At 55.5% G+C, this 20,224-nt stretch overlaps 1 protein-coding gene across 3 annotated transcripts in view; it reads right to left on the bottom strand.

Annotated features, from left to right (window-relative positions):
- Nucleotides 1-19,676, bottom strand: part of sin3aa (SIN3 transcription regulator family member Aa) — a 170,023-nt gene extending 150,347 nt beyond the window's left edge. For 2 of the 3 annotated variants that reach the window (XM_085972155.1, XM_085972159.1), the window contains exon 1: nt 19,592-19,676. The gene's annotated coding sequence lies outside the window, so the exon portion shown is untranslated. Of the gene's footprint in view, nt 1-19,087; nt 19,180-19,591 lie in introns of those variants that run through there. The other variant, XM_085972157.1, reaches the window with a different exon arrangement.
- Between the last annotated feature and the right edge of the window lie 548 nt (nt 19,677-20,224).

The following is a 20,224-nucleotide window of genomic DNA, read 5'->3' as shown; positions in this document are numbered from 1 at the left end:
AAAAACTACAATTTTATCTTTTTTTTCCCCCAAAAAATTAGGTTTAAATTTCTTTGAAACTCCAAGCCAAATGAGAATGAAACTAAAATTATTTCTAGGACTAAAATGAACTCATGTCAGTCTTCTCCTAGGGTCAGGTTTAGCTGGGTTCAGGTGCGCTACAGAATCTGCTCTACACTGCCCAGAATAGCGTGACTTTTGTAACTCCTGCATCAGCCATCCGCATGCTCATAAGAACATAAGAAGTAGGAGCAGGAGTAGGCCATACGGCCCCTCGGGCCTGCTCCACCATTCAATAGGATCATGGCTGATCCGAATCTAGACTCACGTCCACTTCCCTGCCCTCTCCCCGTAACCCCTAATTCCTTTATCTGCTAGGAAACTGTCTCTCTCCATTTTAAATTTATTTAATGTTGCAGCTTCCACAGCTCTCTGGGATAGCAAATTCCATAGATTTACTACCCTCTGAGTGAAGAAGTTTCTCCTCATCTTAGTTTTGAAAGGGCAGCCCCTTATTCTAAGATTATGCCCCCTAGTTCTAGTCTCACCCATCAGTGGAAACATCCTCACCGCATCCACCTGATCAAGCCCCCTCACAATCTTATATGTTTCGATAAGATCGCCTCTCATTCTTCTGAACTCCAATGAGTAGAGTCCCAACCTACTCAACCTTTCCTCATACGTCAACCCCCTCATCTCCGGAATCAACCGAGTGAACCTTCTCTGAACCGCCTCGAGAGCAAGTATATCGTTTCTTAAATATGGAAACCAAAACTGCACGCAGTATTCCAGGTGTGGCCTCACCAATACCCTGTATAACTGCAGCAGGACTTCCCTGTTTTTATACTCCATCCCCCTTGCAATAAAAGCCAAGATTCCATTGGCCTTCCTGATCACCTGCTGCACCTGCATACTAACTTTTTGTGTTTCATGCACCAGGACCCCCAGATCCCTTTGTACTGTAGCACTTTGCAGTTTCTCTCCATTTAGGTAATAACTTGCTCTTTGATTTTTTCTGCCAAAGTGCATAACCGCACACTTTCCAACATTATATTGCATCTGCCAAATCTCTGCCCACTCACTTAGCCTGTCTATGTCCTTTTGCAGGTTTTTTATGTCCTCCTCACTCATTGCTTTCCCTCCCATCTTTGTATCGTCGGCAAACTTGGATATGTTGCACTCGGTCCCTTCCTCCAAATCGTTAATATAGATTGTAAAGAGTTGGGGTCCCAGCACTGACCCCTGCGGAACACCACTGGTTACTGATTGCCAGCCCGAGAACGAACCATTTATCCCAACTCTTTGTTTTCTGTTAGATAGCCAATCTTCCACCCATGCCAGTATATTACCCCCAATCCTGTGATTTTTTATCTTGATCAGTAATCTTTTGTGTGGAACCTTGTCAAATGCCTTTTGGAAGTCCAAATACACTACATCCACTGGTTCCCCTTTATCCACCCTGTATGTTACGTCCTCAAAGAATTCGAGCAAATTTGTCAAACATGACTTCCCCTTCGTAAAACCATGCTGACTCTGTCCTATTAAATTATGTTTATCAAGTGAACGCCATTTGTAGCAAACTATAGGAGCTTTCTGCTGTATAGTTATGTCCGCTGACAGGGGGTTGAGACTAAGGCCACTTTGAGAGGAGCAAAAGTTAAAAGAGAAATTAGTTAACGATTACTGCATTCAGTGAAGTATGTGAGCACAGGGTCAATAAGACAGTCAGCGGAGAAGAATGGGGACCAGCCACATGACACACTGCAGAAAGGTCCAGGAAGAGAAGGAGGGATAAAGCATCACAGTTGCAATCACAGAGGATATCGTTGGTGACCTTGACTGGGGTGGTCTCAGTGCTGTGGGCAGGGCAGAAACCAGATTGAATGGGTTTAAATAGTGCCAGGTGAGAATACAGCTGGGAAGCAAGAGTATCTCCAAAGATCTTAAAGAAGGGGCGGTTAGAGGCCGAGTGCAAGTTGGAGGGAGCAGACAGAACAAGGGTGGGATTTTTGAGGAGATGGCGGTAGGCAGGCATAGTGACATCAAAAAAATTAAGAAGTCTGAGACACAAGGGAGTGAAGAAGGAAAACAAATTAAGGGAAAGAAAAAGTAATCCATCAATAATCGCAAACAAAAGGGGCCTCCACATCTGCTGAAGCCACAGGGGAAGCACCACGTAGAAGGACGCATAAGAGGAAGATAAAGCACAATTAGTCACAAGGGTAGTCACTTGGGTGTTCTGACGAAGGGTCATCGACCTGAAGCGTTGACTCTGTTTCTCTCTCCACGGATGCTGCCCTGGCCTGCTGAGTTTTTCCAGCGTTTTCTGTTGTTATTTCAATAATAACAAGACTGGCATCACGACATGAACAGGCTGGGTCTCTTTTCTCTTGAAAAAAGGCTGAGGGGTGACCTAATAGAGGTCTTTAAAATTATGAAAAATTTTGATAGAGTGGATACAGAGAGAATATTTCCACTTGTGGGGAAGAGCATAACTAGAGGCCATCAATATAAGATAGTCACCAAGAAATCCAATAGGGAATTCAGAAGAAACTTCTTTACCCAGAGAGTGGTGAGAATGTGGAACTCGCTACCACAGGGAGTGGTTGAAGCCAATAGTATCGATGCATTTAAGGGGAAGCTAGACAAGCATGTGAGGGAGAAGGGAATAGAGGGTTACACTGATAGATTTAGATGAGGAAAGACGGGAGGAGGCTCGAGCGGAGCATAAACGCCGGCATGGACTGGTTGGATCGAATGGCCTGTTTTTGTGGTGTATATCCTATATCCTAGTGTGCAGCAAGTTTTACCCTGACTCTAACCCATGCTACAGCTGACCTGGAAGGGAAGCGGGGGGGGGGGGCAATTGATTCTGACATTGGTGCAAAATATGCAACATGTTCCTTTTTCCAGCACTGTCATTACTCAATGCACAAGATGACATCAACAAAACAATCCTAACTCTAGGCACTCGGGCTCCATGCTTAATTAATATTTTTTTCAGAAAATAAGAGAGACTTGGGTGAAGCCTCTGGCAAACAGGGATGGAAATATTATATTTCGATGTCATACATCATCTGTGTGTGGCTCATATCTAGCCTTCAAACTGGTTTTATTGCTTCTCCAATTACACAGTGGGTAACAAGCTAGTGTGGTACTAAACCTTACTGTCAGACTTGGCTCAGTGGGTAGCACTCTCGCCTTGGCGTCAGAGGGTCATGGGTTCAAGCCCCACTCCACCACCTTGGAGCATGTATGATGTGGAGATGCCGGTGTTGGACTGGGGTGGACAAATGTGAGAAGTCACACAACACCAGGTTATAGTCCAACAGTTTTATTTGAAATCACAAGCTTTCGGAGCGCTGCTCCTTCATCAGGTGAAGTGGAGAGATGCATATAGGCACAGCATATATAGTCAGAGAACACTGCCAGATGATTACAGGTAATCTTTCTAACTGCCCTTTATCACACCTCGGCAGAGAGATAGTCACAGCAATCAAAGGTGTGAATGGTGTCCAAACAGGACAGTCAGGAAAACATTACATCAAAGAACAATGAGGTGGGGTCACAAGGGGTCAAATGTTGCAGATGCTGGGGTCTTGTAGCGTGACCTGAACCCAAGATCCCGGTTGAGGCCGTCCTCATGAGTGCGGAACTTGGCTATCAGTTTCTGCTCGACGATTTTGCGTTGTCGTGTGACTCGAAGGCCGCCTTGGAGAATGCTTACCCGAAGATCGGAGGCTGAATGTCCTTGACTGCTGAAGTGTTCCCCGACTGGGAGGGAACACTCCTGCCTGGCGATTGTTGCGCGGTGTCCGTTCATCCGTTGTCGCAGTGTCTGCATGGTCTCGCCGATGTACCATGCTCCGGGGCATCCTTTCCTGCAACGTATGAGGTAGACAACGTTGGCCGAGTCACATGAGTATGTACCATGTACCTGGTGGGTGGTGTCCTCACGTGTGATGATGGTATCTGTGTTGATAATCTGGCATGTCTTGCAGAGGTTGCCATGGCAGGGTTGTGTGGTGTCGTGGTCGCTGTTCTCCTGAAAGCTGGGTAATTTGCTGCGAACGATGGTCTGTTTGAGGTTAGGCAGCTGTTTGAAGGCGAGTAGTGGAGGCGTGGGGATGGCCTTAGCGAGGTGTTCGTCGTCATCGATGACATGTTGAAGGCTGCGAAGAACATGGCGTAGTTTCTCCGCTCCGGGGAAGTACTGGACGACGAAGGGTACTCTGTTGGTTGTGTCCCGTGTTTGTCTTCTGAGGAGGTCTATGCGATTTTTCGCTGTGGCCCGTCGGAACTGTCAATCGACGAGTCGAGCGTCATATCCCGTTCTTACGAGGGCGTCTTTCAGCGTCTGTAGGTGTCCATCGCGTTCCTCCTCGTCTGACCAGATCCTGTGTATTCGCAGGGCTTGTCCATAGGGGATGGCTTCTTTAACGTGGTTAGGGTGGAAGTTGGAGAAATGGTTAGGGTGGAGCGGAGAAACTACGCCATGTTCTTCGCAGCCTTCAACATTTCATCGATGATGACGAACACCTCGCTAAGGCCATCCCCACGCCTCCATTACTCGCCTTCAAACAGCCACCTAACCGCAAACAGACCATCGTTCGCAGCAAATTACCCAGCTTTCAGGAGAACAGCGACCACGACACCACACAACCCTGCCACGGCAACCTCTGCAAGACATGCCAGATCATCAACACAGATACCATCATCACACGTGAGGACACCACCCACCAGGTACATGGTACATACTCATGTGACTCGGCCAATGTTGTCTACCTCATATGTTGCAGGAAAGGATGCCCCGGAGCATGGTACATCGGCGAGACCATGCAGACACTGCGACAACGGATGAACGGACACCGCACAACAATCGCCAGGCAGGAGTGTTCCCTCCCAGTCGGGGAACACTTCAGCAGTCAAGGACATTCAGCCTCCGATCTTCGGGTAAGCATTCCTCAAGGCGGCCTTCGAGACACACGACAACGCAAAATCATCGAGCAGAAAATGATAGCCAAGTTCCGCACTCACGAGGACGGCCTCAACCGGGATCTTGGGTTCATGTCACGCTAAATGTAACCCCACCTGACGTAGAGTCATCCAGACTCGAGTCGTCATTGGCTTGTTCTCTCTACACAGATGCGACCGGACCTGCTGTGATTTCCAGCAAAAAAAATGATTTTTTAATTGTTTTTTTCTGTTTTTTTGTTTTTCATACAGACCCCAGCATCTGCAACATTTGACCCCTTGTGACCCCACCTCATTGTTCTTTGATGTAATGTTTTCCTGACTGTCCTGTTTGGACACCATTCACACCTTTGATTGCTGTGATTATCTCTCTGCCGAGGTGTGATAAAGGGCAGTTAGAAAGATTACCTGTAATCATCTGGCAGTGTTCTCTGACTATATATGCTGTGCCTATATGCATCTCTCCACTTCACCTGATGAAGGAGCAGCGCTCCGAAAGCTTGTGATTTCAAATAAAACTGTTGGACTATAACCTGGTGTTGTGTGACTTCTCACATTTGTCCACACCAGTCCAACACCGGCATCTCCACATCATGGCTACTATCGACACCACAAACTGCCGGCTCAAAGTGGAGAGGATCTCCAAGAAGATCGCGCATATCGACACAGACATCAAGTTTCTACAGAGATGCAAGAAAGCAGACAAGATCCCGAAAGGACTACAGATCACAAAACCACTCAAGTCGACCTACAACACAGACTACGCTGAGAGACTCTGCCGTTGTACCTCTCGCACACTCCTCAACCATCTCGTACACCAGCTCTACAACAGACGCCGCAACCTCGAAACCAAGATAGAGTCCATGTTCTCAGCCTGTGCTCAGGACACAGCAGACCAGCTACGAGACACCGCCAAACAGACGAGGCAACGGAACTACGCTGCCTACATGCACACCAAGAACAGGAAGCTTGAGAAACTCGGCATCACCACCAGCAGCAACCAAGCCTCCCCCGGTACCACGGTTGAAACCACAGGGAAGTCCATTGTCAACTTGTCCGACCACACCCTTCAACCAGACGAAATCGAAGTTCTCAGCCGAGGGCTCAATTTCTGCCCCACCACCAAAATGGACCCCATCGGTCTCGCAGCAGACACAGAGGAATTCATCAGGAGAATGAGGCTCCGGGAATTCTTCCACAAATCCCAAGATGTCAGCAGCGAACCCAATGAGACAATCAATGATCCGGAACAGCAGACAGAGGGATCCGCAGTGCAGCAACTGAAGAGGAAAGAGTCAAATTGGACCCCTCCGGAGGGTCGCTGCCCTAAGCCTGACATGTATGCTCAAGCTGTCAGGAGATGCATCAATGCCAGGTTCATCAGCCGCACTCACAAGACAGTCCAGAATGTCACCCGAGCACAACGCAACGCCATCCACGCTCTCAAGACCAACCGCAACATCGTCATCAAACCAGCAGACAAAGGAGGAGCCATTGTCATACAGAACAGAATGGACTATTGCAAAGAAGCATACCGACAACTGGACAACCAGGAACACTACAGACAGTTACCCACAGATCCGACCAAAGAACACACCCGCCAACTCAACAGACTCATCAAGACCTTCGATTCAGACCTTCAAAACATCCTACGCGCTCTCATCCCACGTACTCCCCGCATGGGAGACTTCTACTGCCTCCCAAAGATATACAAAGCCAACACACCCGGACGTCCTATCGTATCAGGCAACGGAACCCTGTGTGAGAACCTCTCTGGATACATCGAGGGCATCCTGAAACCCATCGTACAGGGAACCCCCAGCTTCTGTCGTGACACTACAGACGTCTTACAGAAACTCAGCACCCACGGACCAGTTGAACCAGGAACACTCCTCGCCACTATGGATGTCTCGGCACTCTACACCAGTATCCCCCACGATGACGGCATCGCTGCGACAGCCTCAGTACTCAACACCAACAACAGCCAATCCCCAGACGCCATCCTACAACTCATCTGCTTCATCCTTGACCACAATGTCTTCACCTTCGACAACCAGTTCTTTACCCAAACACACGGAACAGCCATGGGGACCAAATTCGCACCCCAATACGCCAACATCTTCATGCACAAGTTCGAGCAAGACTTCTTCGCTGCACAGGACTTCCAACCAACGCTATACACCAGATACATCGACGACATTTTCTTCCTATGGACCCACGGCGAAGAATCACTGAAAAGACTACACGATAACATCAACAAGTTCCATCCCACCATCAAACTCACCATGGACTACTCCTCAGAATCGGTTTCATTCTTGGTGTTGTCTGACTTCTCACATTGGAGCATGTATGCTGCACTGTCGGAGGTTCCATCTGTCAGATGAGAAATTAAACCTCTGCCCTCTCAGGTGGACATATAAGATCCAACGGCACTATTTGAAAAAGAGCTGGGGAGTTCTCCCCAGTGTCCTGGCCAATATTTATCCCTCAACCAACATCACTAAAACAGATTATCTGATTATCTTTCGATTAGGCACTTTACAGCCTTCTGGACTCAACATAGAGTCCAACAATTTCTGATCATAACCCCGGCCCCTATCATATATATATTTTTTATCCACACTTTTGTTCTGTTCTTCTCTCCCACAGGGCAGCTGTCCTTCATTCCGCCAGCGCAATTTACACTTCATCTAGAGCCATCCTTTGTTTCTTAACCTGTCCATTACCATCTCCTTTTGCCTTGAATATCTCTTAAGGTCTCTCAATGTCTCTTAACCTCTCCTGCCTTCTATCCTATCACAGACCTTCCCTTTTGTTCTGTCATCCCCTCCCCCCTTTCCCAGCCACGACACTTGCTTAAAAATCTGTTCCATTTCCTGCTTTTTTCCAGTTCTGACGAAAGGTCATCGACCTGAAACGTTAACTCTGTTTCTCTCTTCACAGATGCTGCCTGACCTGCTGAGTATCTCCAGCATTTTCTGTTTTTATTACAGATTATCTGGTCATTTATCTCATTGCTGTTTTTGGGACCTTGCTTTGCACAAATTGGCTGCTGTATTTCCCTATATTACAACAGTGACTGCACCTCAAAAGTACTTCATTGGTAGGGAAAGGTGCTATATAAATGCAAGTTCCTTTCTTATCTACTGAGCAGCAACGTCCCAGGTTCAACGTGTGGAATTAGCTGATCACAGCCTCAACACACTTGGCATCAATGGAGTCATTTTAACTTTTGGGAACTTTTCCTAGTGGGAGCAGCCAAATATTATTGCGGAGGGAGGGGGGAAGGGGGCTGGATCAGCACCTTTCAGACAGTGGGAAAACTGGATGGAAATAAAACCCGTTTAATTCTACACAAAGAACAGGAAACAGCCTCTGGGGGAAAAAAAATCAACATTCATCTGGCCATTAGCAATTCTCAGCTAGCTTCTGGCTACACGATTTAGACCCAATAAAGCAGTGTGTGACTGGTATGGTCCATGATATATTATCTAAATATTCGCTGAAGTTGAGGGTTAGAAACTGTCAATAAGCCAAAGGTTTCTGAACTGTGTGCTACAGTTGCCAAAGTCAAGGGCTGTTATGCTAAGTTCCCCTCCAAGTCACACGCCATCCTGACTTGGAAGTCTATCGCCGATCCTTCATCGTCGCTGGGTCAAAATCCTGGAATGCCTCCCTAACAGCACTGTGGGAGCACCGTGACCACACGGACTGCTGCGGTTCAAGAAGGCGGCTCACCACCACCTTCTCAAGGGCAACTAGGGATGGGCAATAAATGCCGGCCTTGCACATCGCACGAATGAATAATAAAAATGCCAAACTTGGGATCTCTCTCGGAACTTACCAATGACTATTTTCCATTCCGTGACCGATGGACACCGCAGGGTATAGAGTGTCTCATAGACAGTGATAACAACATTACCATTTAGTTGGTATGGTTACTCTTGGTATTGTTGCTTTATTTTAAGCATCTTTAGTTTAATTGGACCACTTGCTTGTTTATTATACCAGTGGGGCGCTGAAAGAGGCACTTGTGGTTCTAGCTCCTGTCAGGTGACATTGGGGCAACTCAGTGCCCTATTGATCCATTCAAATAGGCCCATTGACTATGTCCTCGCTGGAGTTTAGAAGAATGAGAGGGGATCTCATTGAAACTTATAAAATTCTAATAGGACTAGACAGACTGGATGCAGGAAGGATGTTCCCGATGGCGGGGGAGTCCAGAACCAGGTGTTACAGTCTAAGGATAAGGGGTAAGCCATTTAGGACAGAGATGAGGAGGAATTTCTTCACCCAGAGAGTGGTGAACCTGTGGAATTCTCTACCACAGAATGCAGTTGAGGCCAATTCATTAAATATATTCAAGAAGGAGTCAGATATATTTCTTAAGGCTAAAGGGATCAAGGGATATGGGGAGAAGGCAGGGACCAGGTACTGAGTTTGGATGATCAGCCATGATCTCACTGAATGGCGGAGCAGGCTCGAGGGGCCGAATGGCCTACTCCTGCTCCTATCTTCTATGTTTCTATGAATGTGTCCTTTGCATGTAACTTCGAGTCTGTGGCATTAATCCATGCTGGCGGATTTACTCTATGAATGATGAGCTGAACATTTTACAGCCTTGACTTTCCATAGTGTTCGCCTTAAACCTGCCGCAATCTTTACATAGTTTTAGTGAATATAGCATTATACCTTTTTTAAAAAATAGGCCAATTAATAATCTATTTTAAAGTTCCAGTACAGGTGCCTCTTTCAACGCGGGCACTCCTGCCCACCCGCAGCCCCAGGTTGCTTCTGGTGAAAGGACAGGTCCATGGGGCTCGGAGACAGGACCAATCTGCTTTTTATTTTTTTTAAAGCTTCACTTTCGGAGGAATAGACAATACAGCATGCCCTCATTATTAAACAACGCCAGCACTCAACGTTGCAACTTTAATAACCAGAGACAGGTTCAAAAAAATCCATCCAAATCAGAAATAAACCAAACTTTACATAAGAACAATAAGAAACAGGAGCAGGAGTAGGCCGTACAGCCCCTCGAGCCTGCTCCGCCATTCAGTAAGATCATGGCTGATCATCCACCTCAGCTCCACCTTCCCGCACTATCCCCATATTCCTTGATTCCCCTAGAGTCCAAAAATCTAATCAGCCTTGAATATGCTCAAAGACCCAGCAAATATACTCAAAGGCTCAGACTGGGAATCAGTCTCTGAAGTCAGTTATCTGATCTTGACATGCATTGATGTGTTGCACGGTGCAATATACCTCGCTGGCAGCAGGTAATATAATGGGACGCAACAATAACTTGTTTTGTTTTGATACCAATCGGCTAGATGTGTGTAAAAGCGGCTCTACAACTACACTTAACACACACTGCACTCGGGAAATGGTATGAATGTAAGAATGAGTCAGTGGCTGCCAAAAATCGAATTGCTATGCAACTGTGACCCCCAACCACCCGCCCCCCCCTAATAAATAGGTCAATATTTGTTTTATTTGACCTATTATATTAGAGAGGCGGGCGGTGGTTGGGACGCTGAAAAGAAGTCAGTGGTGGGGAGACGGATTCGGCTCATACGCATTCTCGCACCGTGTGTAAAGGTTTAGCAAAAGAGCCACTTCCAGCCCCCAGCGTGTGCCCTTGTTTTTAAAGTCAATCTCCTCTCTCCCCACCCTCCCACGCCTTACAAGTGAGCGGCTGCTTAAAGTGCTCAGCTACCTAATACGGCGGCGGGTGGGACTGCTTCAGCTGTTCAGCCCCCCCAGCGACCATGTTTTTTTTGCTCTCCCTCTCTCTATATAGTATACTATCTTATTATTATATATACATATAGGATAGGATGGATGGACACACACACACAGTGTATGGTTGGCTGCCTCTATTTCCGACGGCAGCATTCACGTCGGAAGCTCGGTGGAGACACAGCAACAGCGCCTGCACGCCCTGCACATGAGCAGTTTACTGGTGGGACAGCACATGAAACAGCCCAGCAAACTTTTGCTTTATAACTTGGGAGTGAAATTAGGAAGCACCTCTGCCGCCAAAGGGAAGTTTGCAACTCTCTTCCGCAAAGGGCAATGGATGCTGGATCAATTGTTAGTTTTAAATCGGAGAGAAAGGGTTTTCACCCGAAACGTTGACTCTATTTCTCTCTCCACGGATGTTGCCTGGCCTGCTGAGATTTTCCCCAGCGTTTTCTGTTGTTATTTCGGATTTCCAGCATCTGCAGTATTTTGCTATCGTAAGGGTATTGAGGGATGTGGGGCAAAGGCGGGTACATGGGGTTAGGTAGCAGATCAGCCCTGATCTCACTGGATGGCGGAACAGGTTCGAGGCGCTCAATGCGATAGCAAAATACTGCGGATGCTGGAAATCGGAAATAACACCAGAAAACGCTGGAAAAACTCAGCAGGCCAGGGCAACATCCGTGGAGAGAGAAATAGAGTCAGCGTTTCAGGTCGAAGACCCTTCTATAGTTATTTCTGTTATTTCGAGGGGAGGGGAGAGGGAGGGGGGAGGGGAGGGGAGAGGAGGGGAGGGGGGAGGGGAGGGGGGACGGGAGATGGGAGGGGAGGGGGGGGAGCGGGGAGGGGGGGAAGGGGAGGGGGGAGATGAGGGGGGAGGGGAAATGAGGGGGAGGGGAGGGGGGGGAGGGGGGAGGGGAGGGGGGGGAGATGAGGGGGAGGGTGGAGATGAGGGGGGAGGGGAGGGGTGGGGGGAGATGAGGGGGGAGGGAAGGAGGGGAGGGGGAGGTGAGGGGGGAGGGTAAGGGGGGAGGGTAAGGGGGGGAGGGGAGGGGGAGGGTAAGGGGGGGAGGGGAGGGGGGAGGGTAAGGGGGGAGGGGAGGGGAGGGAGGGGGAGGGGAGGGGAGGGGGGAGGGGAGGGAGGGGGAGGGGAGGGGGAGGGGGAGGGGGAGATGAGGGGGGAGGAAGGGGGGAGATGAGGGGAGGGGGGAGGGGAGGGGGGAGGGGAGGGGGAGGGGGGAGGGGAGGCGACGGGGAGGGGAGATGAGGGGGAGGGGAGGGGGGATGAGGGGGAGGGGAGGGGGAGTGGAGGGGGGAGATGAGGGGGAGGGGAGGGGAGAGGGAGGGGGGAGGGAGGAGGGAGGGAGGGGGGAGGGGAGGGGGGAGGGAGGGGGGAGGGAGGGGGGAGGGGAGGGGGGAGGGAGGGGGGAGGGGAGGGGGGAGGGGAGGGGGGGAGGGAGGGGGGAGGGGAGGGGGGAGGGAGGGGGGACGGGAGATGGGAGGGGAGGGGAGTAGGGAGCGGGGAGGGGAGGGGGGAGGGGAGCGGGGAGGGGAGGGGGAGGGGAGCTGATGGGGATGGGGGAGATGAGGGGGGAGGGGATGGGGGAGATGAGGGGGGAGGGGATGGTGAGATGAGGGGGAGGGGTGGGGGAGATGAGGGGGAGGGGAGGGGTGGGGGAGATGAGGGGGAGGGGAGGGGGAGATGAGGGGGGAGGGGAGGGGGAGGGGAGATGGGAGGGGAGGGGGAGTGGGGAGGGGGCAGATGAGGGGGCAGATGAGGGGGGAGGGGATGAGGGGGCAGATGAGGGGGGAGGGGGAGAGGGGGCAGATGAGAGGGGGAGATGAGGGGGAGGGGGGGAAATGAGGGGGAGGGGGGAAATGAGGGGGGAGATGAGGGGGAGGGGGAAGGGGGGAGATAAGGGTGATGGGGAGGGGGGGGAGATAAGGGGGATGGGGAGGGGGAGGGAGGGGAGGGGTGAGATGAGGGGGGAGGGGAGGGGAGGGGGGAGATGAGGGGGAGGGGAGGGGGGAGGGGAGGAGGGAGGGGAGGAGGGAGGGGAGGGGGGAGATGAGGGGGAGGGGAGGGGGAGATGAGGGGGGAGGGGAGGGGGAGATGAGGGGGGAGGGGAGGGGGAGATGAGGGGGGAGGGGAGGGGGAGATGAGGGGGAGGGGAGGGGGAGATGAGGGGGGAGGGGAGGGGGAGATGAGGGGGGAGGGGAGGGGGAGATGAGGGGGGGAGGGGAGGGGGAGATGAGGGGGGGAGGGGAGGGGGAGATGAGGGGGGAGGGGAGGGGGGAGATGAGGGGGGAGGGAGGGGGAGATGAGGGGGAGGGGAGGGGGAGATGAGGGGGGAGGGAGGGGGAGATGAGGGGGAGGGGAGGGGGAGATGAGGGGGGAGGGGAGGGGGAGATGAGGGGGGAGGGGAGGGGGAGATGAGGGGGGAGGGGAGGGGGAGATGAGGGGGGAGGGGAGGGGGAGATGAGGGGGGAGGGGAGGGGGAGATGAGGGGGGAGGGGAGGGGAGGGGGGGGGAGATGAGGGGGGAGGGGAGGGGGGGGAGATGAGGGGGGAGGGGAGGGGGGGGGAGATGAGGGGGGAGGGGAGGGGGGGGAGATGAGGGGGGAGGGGAGGGGGGGGAGATGAGGGGGGAGGGGATGGGGAGATGAGGGGGGAGATGAGGGGGAGGGAGGGGGAGATGAGGGGGGAGGGGAGGGGAGGGGGGAGGGAGGGGAGGGGGGAGGGGAGGGGGAGATGAGGGGGGAGGGGAGGGGGAGATGAGGGGGCAGGGGAGGGGGGAGATGAGGAGGGAGGGAGGGGGAGATGAGGAGGGAGGGGAGGGGGGAGATGAGGAGGGAGGGGAGGGGGGAGATGAGGAGGGAGGGGGAGGGGGAGATGAGGAGGGAGGGGGAGGGGGAGATGAGGAGGGAGGGGGAGGGGGAGATGAGGAGGGAGGGGGAGGGGGTGATGAGGAGGGAGGGGGAGGGGGGGTGATGAGGAGGAGGGGGAGGGGGGAGATGAGGAGGGAGAGGGAGGGGGAGATGAGGAGGGAGGGGGAGGGGAGATGAGGAGGGAGGGGAGGGGGAGATGAGGAGGGAGGGGGAGGGGGAGATGAGGAGGGGAGGGGGAGGGGAGATGAGGAGGGAGGGGGAGGGGGAGATGAGGAGGGAGGGGGAGGGGGCGATGAGGAGGGAGGGGAGGGGGAGATGAAGAGGGAGGAGAGGGGGAGATGAGGAGGGAGGGGAGGGGGGAGATGAGGAGGGAGGGGAGGGGGGAGATGAGGAGGGAGGGGAGTGGAGATGAGGAGGGAGGGAGGGGAGGGGTGAGATTAGGAGGGAAGGGTGGGGGAGATGAAGAGGGAGGGGAGGGGGAGGGGGAGATGAGGAGGGAGGGAGGAGACCATCGCAAAAAGACCATCGTTCGCAGCAAATTACCCAGCTTTCAGGAGAACAGCGACCACGACACCACACAACCCTGCCACGGCAACCTCTGCAAGACATGCCAGATCATCAACACAGATACCATCATCACACGTGTGTGGGGCGGGGTGTGGTGTGTGTGGGGCGGGGTGTGTGTGGGGCGGGGTGTGTGTGACTTAGCGAACATAGCCTAGCGATCGAAAAAGGCAGACACAGGCAGACCAGGCTGCCAAGAGAAGACAGGATATGCTCTCACTGCAGTCAGGGAGTAGTTGAGACAGAGATGCACTTCCTCACAGCCTGTGGAAAATATCAGGGCATCAGAGAGAATTTCTACCAAAAATTCTCACAAATATGCCCTGAATTCAGAAATCTGACTGACAACAGGGACTCCCATTCCTACTGGGGGAGGAGAGAAGCTGTGTAACACTGGCGGCACACTATGTTACAGCTTGCCATGAACAGAGGGACAACCAGTAAACTAAGACAAGAGTATGTATGAACAAGGCGAATGTATATTTATAAACTCAGGGATGTACCTGTTTATACACTGTATGAATGGAACCGCGTTTATGTGTTCAACCATAAATGTATTTTGATGCTTTGGCAACATAAGATGTACCTTATCATGCCAATAAAGCGATTTGTATTGTATTGTGTGGGGCGGGGTGTGGTGTGTGGGGGGCGGGGTGTGTGTGGGGCGGGGTGTGGTGTGTGTGGGGCGGGGTGTGTGTGGGGCGGGGTGTGGTGTGTGGGGGGCGGGGTGTGTGTGGGGCGGGGTGTGGTGTGTGTGTGTGTGGGGCGGGCTGTGTGAGTGTGTGTGGGGCGGGGTGTGTGTGTGTGTGTGTGTGGGGCGGGCTGTGTGTGAGTGTGTGTGTGTGGGGGGCGGGGTGTGTGTGTGTGTGTGTGGCGGGCTGTGTGTGTGTGGGGCGGGCTGTGTGTGTGTGTGTGTGTGGGGCGGGCTGTGTGTGTGTGGGGCGGGCTGTGTGTGTGTGTGTGTGTGGGGCGGGCTGTGTGTGTGTGGGGCGGGCTGTGTGAGTGTGTGTGGGGCGGGCTGTGTGAGTGTGTGTGGGGCGGGGTGTGTGTGTGTGTGTGTGGGGCGGGCTGTGTGTGAGTGTGTGTGTGTGGGGGGCGGGCTGTGAGTGTGTGTGTGTGTGGGGCGGGCTGTGTGTGTGTGGGGCGGGCTGTGTGTGTGTGTGTGTGTGTGTGTGTGGGGCGGGCTGTGTGTGTGTGTGTGTGTGTGTGTGTGTGTGTGTGTGTGTGGGGCGGGCTGTGTGTGTGTGGGGCGGGCTGTGTGTGAGTGAGTGTGTGTGTGTGGGGGGCGGGCTGTGTGTGTGTGTGTGTGTGTGGGGCGGGCTGTGTGTGTGTGTGTGTGTGTGTGTGGGGCGGGCTGTGTGTGAGTGTGTGTGTGTGTGGGGCGGGCTGTGTGTGTGTGTGTGGGGCGGGCTGTGTGTGAGTGAGTGTGTGTGTGTGTGTGTGTGTGGGGCGGGCTGTGTGTGTGTGTGTGTGTGTGTGTGGGGCGGGCTGTGTGTGTGGGGGGCGGGCTGTGAGTGTGTGTGGGGCGGGCTGTGTGTGAGTGTGTGGGGCGGGTCCCTGAGGAAGGCTGCCTGAGCCTCGGCCTGTGTCTGGGAGCGGTGCCGCTCTCATATTGTTACAACGCCCCCTGGCCGGGGAATCCCCGCCCCCTCACACCTGACCGCCCATTGTGACGTACCACATTCCGTACGCGCAACACACAAATCACCAATGGCAGCCCGCCGGGGGGGGCGTGGTCTGGCGTGGGGGAGACCAATCAGCTGCAAGTGGGCCCTCCACAACCAATCACAAAAGAGGGGAGGCGGCGCGCGTCCAGACGAACAGCCAATCAGAACTGCTGGCGAAAGGGGCGTGGTATAACATACGCAAAGGAGGCGAGTTTGGGTGACGTCTGCAAAGGGGCGTGTCTGGGCGGCATTGGGGGCGGGGCCAGGTGGTGTTTACTCCGCCGGAATCATCGGGCGACTCGCCATGGCCGCCGTTCAAAAGGACGGCGGAGGAATGGACTCCTCTCGCACACCCTCCATCTTATACTCGAGCACATCCCCTTTCACACAATCTTCAACATTAAAGCAAACCCGATCCCCTGCGGCCGGAGCGCCGGTTTCGAGTTTCTATAAAGGGGGACGGACCAGCGCGTTCCGTTTGGTGTCCCTGGCGCTCCGTAGCGGGGACTTTTGTTACAGGGAGAGAGGCTGTTGGTGCAAATTCAGCGAGAGGAGGAGGAGAGAGCGAGGGGAGGGGGAGAGAGCGGGGGGAGAGCGAGGGGAGAGGGAGAGAGCGAGGGGAGAGGGAGAGAATGAAAGGTGGGGTGGAAGTGTGGGAGGGCATTGCCCGGGGAGGGTGGGAGAGAGAGGGAGGGCACTGCCCGGGGAGAGAGAGAGAGGGAGGGCACTGCCCGGGGAGAGAGAGAGAGGGAGGGCACTGCCCGGGGAGAGAGAGAGAGGGAGGGCACTGCCCGGGGAGAGAGAGAGGGAGGGCACTGCCCGGGGAGAGAGAGAGAGGGAGGGCACTGCCCGGGGAGAGAGAGAGAGGGAGGGCACTGCCCGGGGAGAGAGAGAGAGGGAGGGCACTGCCCGGGGAGAGAGAGGGAGGGCACTGCCCGGGGAGGAGAGAGAGATGGGTGGGCACTGCCCGGGGAAGAGAGAGAGATGGGTGGGCACTGCCCGGGGAGGAGAGAGAGATGGGTGGGCACTGCCCGGGGAGGAGAGAGAGATGGGTGGGCACTGCCCGGGGAAGAGAGAGAGATGGGTGGGCACTGCCCGGGGAGGAGAGAGAGATGGGTGGGCACTGCCCGGGGAGGAGAGAGAGATGGGTGGGCACTGCCCGGGGAGGAGAGAGAGATGGGTGGGCACTGCCCGGGGAGGAGAGAGAGATGGGTGGGCACTGCCCGGGGAGGAGAGAGAGATGGGTGGGCACTGCCCGGGGAGGAGAGAGAGATGGGTGGGCACTGCCCGGGGAGGAGAGAGAGATGGGTGGGCACTGCCCGGGGAGGAGAGAGAGATGGGTGGGCACTGCCCGGGGAGGAGAGAGAGATGGGTGGGCACTGCCCAGGGAGGAGAGAGAGATGGGTGGGCACTGCCCGGGGAGGAGAGAGAGATGGGTGGGCACTGCCCGGGGAGGAGAGAGAGATGGGTGGGCACTGCCCGGGGAGAGAGAGATGGGTGGGCACAGCCCGGGGAGAGAGAGATGGGTGGGCACAGCCCGGGGAGAGAGGGAGGGTGGGCACAGCCCGGGGAGAGAGGGAGGGTGGGCACAGCCCGGGGAGAGAGGGAGGGCGGGCACTGCCCGGGGAGGAGAGAGAGAGAGAGGGAGGGCACTGCCCGGGGAGGAGAGAGGGAGGGCACTGCCCGGGGAGGAGAGAGAGAGGGAGGGCACTGCCCGGGGAGGAGAGAGGGAGGGCACTGCCCGGGGAGAAGGAGAGAGGGAGGGCACTGCCCGGGGAGAAGGAGAGAGGGAGGGCACTGCCCGGGGAGAAGGAGAGAGGGAGGGCACTGCCCGGGGAGGAGAGAGGGAGGGCACTGCCCGAGAAGAGAGGGAGGGCACTGCCCGGGGAGAGAGAGAGAGGGAGGGCGGGTACTGCCCGGGGAGAGAGAGGGAGGGCGGGTACTGCCCGGGGAGAGAGAGGGAGGGCGGGCACTGCCTGGGGAGAGAGAGAGAGGGCACTGCCCGGGGAGGAGAGAGAGGGAGGGCACTGCCCGGGGAGGAGAGAGAGAGAGAGGGAGGGCACTGCCCGGGGAGGAGAGAGGGAGGGAGGGAGGGCACTGCCCGGGGAGGAGAGAGGGAGGGAAGGCACTGCCCGGGGAGGAGAGAGGGAGGGAAGGCACTGCCCGGGGAGGAGAGAGAGGGAGGGCACTGCCCGGGGAGGAGAGAGGGAGGGAAGGCACTGCCCAGGGAGGAGAGGGAGAGGGAGGGCACTGCCCGGGGAGGAGAGAGGGAGGGCACTGCCCGGGGAGGAGAGAGAGAGGGAGGGCACTGCCCGGGGAGGAGAGAGAGAGGGAGGGCACTGCCCGGGGAGGAGAGAGAGGGAGGGCACTGCCCGGGGAGGAGAAAGAGAGGGAGGGCACTGCCCGGGGAGGAGAGAGAGGGTGGGCACTGCCCAGGGAGCGAGAGGGTGGGCACAACCTGGGGAGAGAGGGAGGGAGGGCACAACCTGGGGAGAGAGAGAGGGAGGGCACAACCTGGGGAGAGAGAGAGGGAGGGCACAACCTGGGGAGAGAGAGAGAGGGAGGGCACTGCCCAGGGAGAGAGAGGGTGGGCACTGCCCAGGGAGAGAGGGAGGGTGGGCACTGCCCGGGGAGGGTGGGAGAGAGAGGGTGGGCACTGCCCGGGGAGGGTGGGAGAGAGAGGGAGGGCACTGACCGGGGAGAGAGACAGAGGGTGGGCACTGCCCGGGGAGGGTGGGAGAGAGAGGGAGGGCACTGCCCGGGGAGGGTGGGAGAGAGAGGGAGGGCACTGCCCGGGGAGAGAGAGAGAGAGAGAGGGTGGGCACTGCCCGGGGAGAGAGGGTGGGCACTGCCCGGGGAGAGAGAGCGAGAGGGTGGGCACTGCCCGGGGAGAGAGAGTGAGAGTGTGGGCACTGCCCGGGGAGAGAGAGAGGGGGTGGGCACTGCCCGGGGAGGGTGGGAGAGAGAGAGAGTGGGCACTGCCTGGGGAGGGTGGGAGAGAGAGCGCACTGCCCGGGGAGAGAGCGAGGTCGATCACTGCCCGGGGAGAGGGCAATGCGAGGGGAGAGGAGGAGATAGAGGGCAAGGGAGGAGAGGCAGCACCGCACCCCAACCACAACTGCAACAAAATACACCCACCCCCTCCCTCCCTCCAAATCCCAATCCCCCGCCCCCGCTTCTCCCTCCCGATCGCAGCAACAACACAACACACAAAAAAAAAATGGCTCAGACAACATGCAGACTGCGCACCTTCCCTTCCGCTACACGCTCCATTTTCAGGCTGTGTGATCCGGGCCAGACTCAGTCAGAGCCCGAGCCCCGCACACACACACACAGACCGGCCGGCCGGCCGCCGCCGCTTTGCTGGCTCGATCCGCGCCCTGTGGATCCTCACTGGGACTGGAGGCTGGCCAGAAGCAGCGAGCGAGCGGTCGGTCGGCTCCCCTCTCTGGTCCCCCTCGCTCTCTCTCTCTCTCTCACCCCCTAAGAAAAGTCCAGGCTGTGTGGGGGAGACGGGGGCAGAGGCAGCCGGTGCCCCGGGGAGGGGATGGGCTGAGTTGTGGTGGTGGTCGGCGGGGGGGGAGGAAGCAGCTGAGATTTGTCTCCCCTTTTCAAACCCAGCCCTTGCTCCTCTCTCTCTCTCTCTCTCTCTCTCCCCACACACACAACACACGGGGGGGGGGAAGCCCCAAAAAAATAACCGAAACCACAGCAACCATTCAAGGAAAGGGGGTAAAGGGTCGGATTGCTCACCGCCACTATCAGCTGGGGAGGTCGCTCGGCTCCCGGGCAGCCCCGAGCTTCCAAAGATGGAAACTCCCCCCTTTTTTTTTTCATTGACACAGGCCCGGGAGGAGGCCGCGTCACCGCTTCAAACACAAACCCGCCAAAAAGAGCCGGCCCTCCTGCAGCCATTCCCCTCCCCTCCTTCCTTTCACCTCCAGTGTCTCCTTCAGCTGCTTGTTTAAAAAATAAAGGATCCCACACCCACCACTTCGAAGAAGAGCAAGTGTGTGGGGGGGGTGGGGGTCGGGAGTTGTCCCCGGCCTCGGGTGACTGTGTGGAGTTTGCACATTCTCCCCATGTTTGCGTGGGTTTTCTCCGGGTGCTCCGGTTTCCTCCCACAGTCCAAAGATGTGCGGGTTAGGTTGATTGACTATGATAAATTGACCCTTAGTGTTAGGGGGATTAAATACATGGGGTTACGGGGATAGGGTGGGATATGTGTTGGTGTAGGGGTTACGGGGATCGGGTGGGATATGTGTCGGTGCAGGCTCGATGGGGCGAAATGGCCTCTATCTGCACTGTGGGGTTTCTGTGATTCTGTGAATAGTTATCCCCTCAATCACTTTTTAAAACAAAAAGATTATCTGAGAGGATTTTGTA

Source organism: Somniosus microcephalus, chromosome 32 (assembly GCF_052327205.1).
Source record: "Somniosus microcephalus isolate GS21.2 chromosome 32, FLI_Smic_1.0, whole genome shotgun sequence".
Lineage (NCBI taxonomy): Eukaryota > Metazoa > Chordata > Chondrichthyes > Squaliformes > Somniosidae > Somniosus > Somniosus microcephalus.
This window is presented reverse-complemented; position numbering and strand designations above follow the sequence as displayed.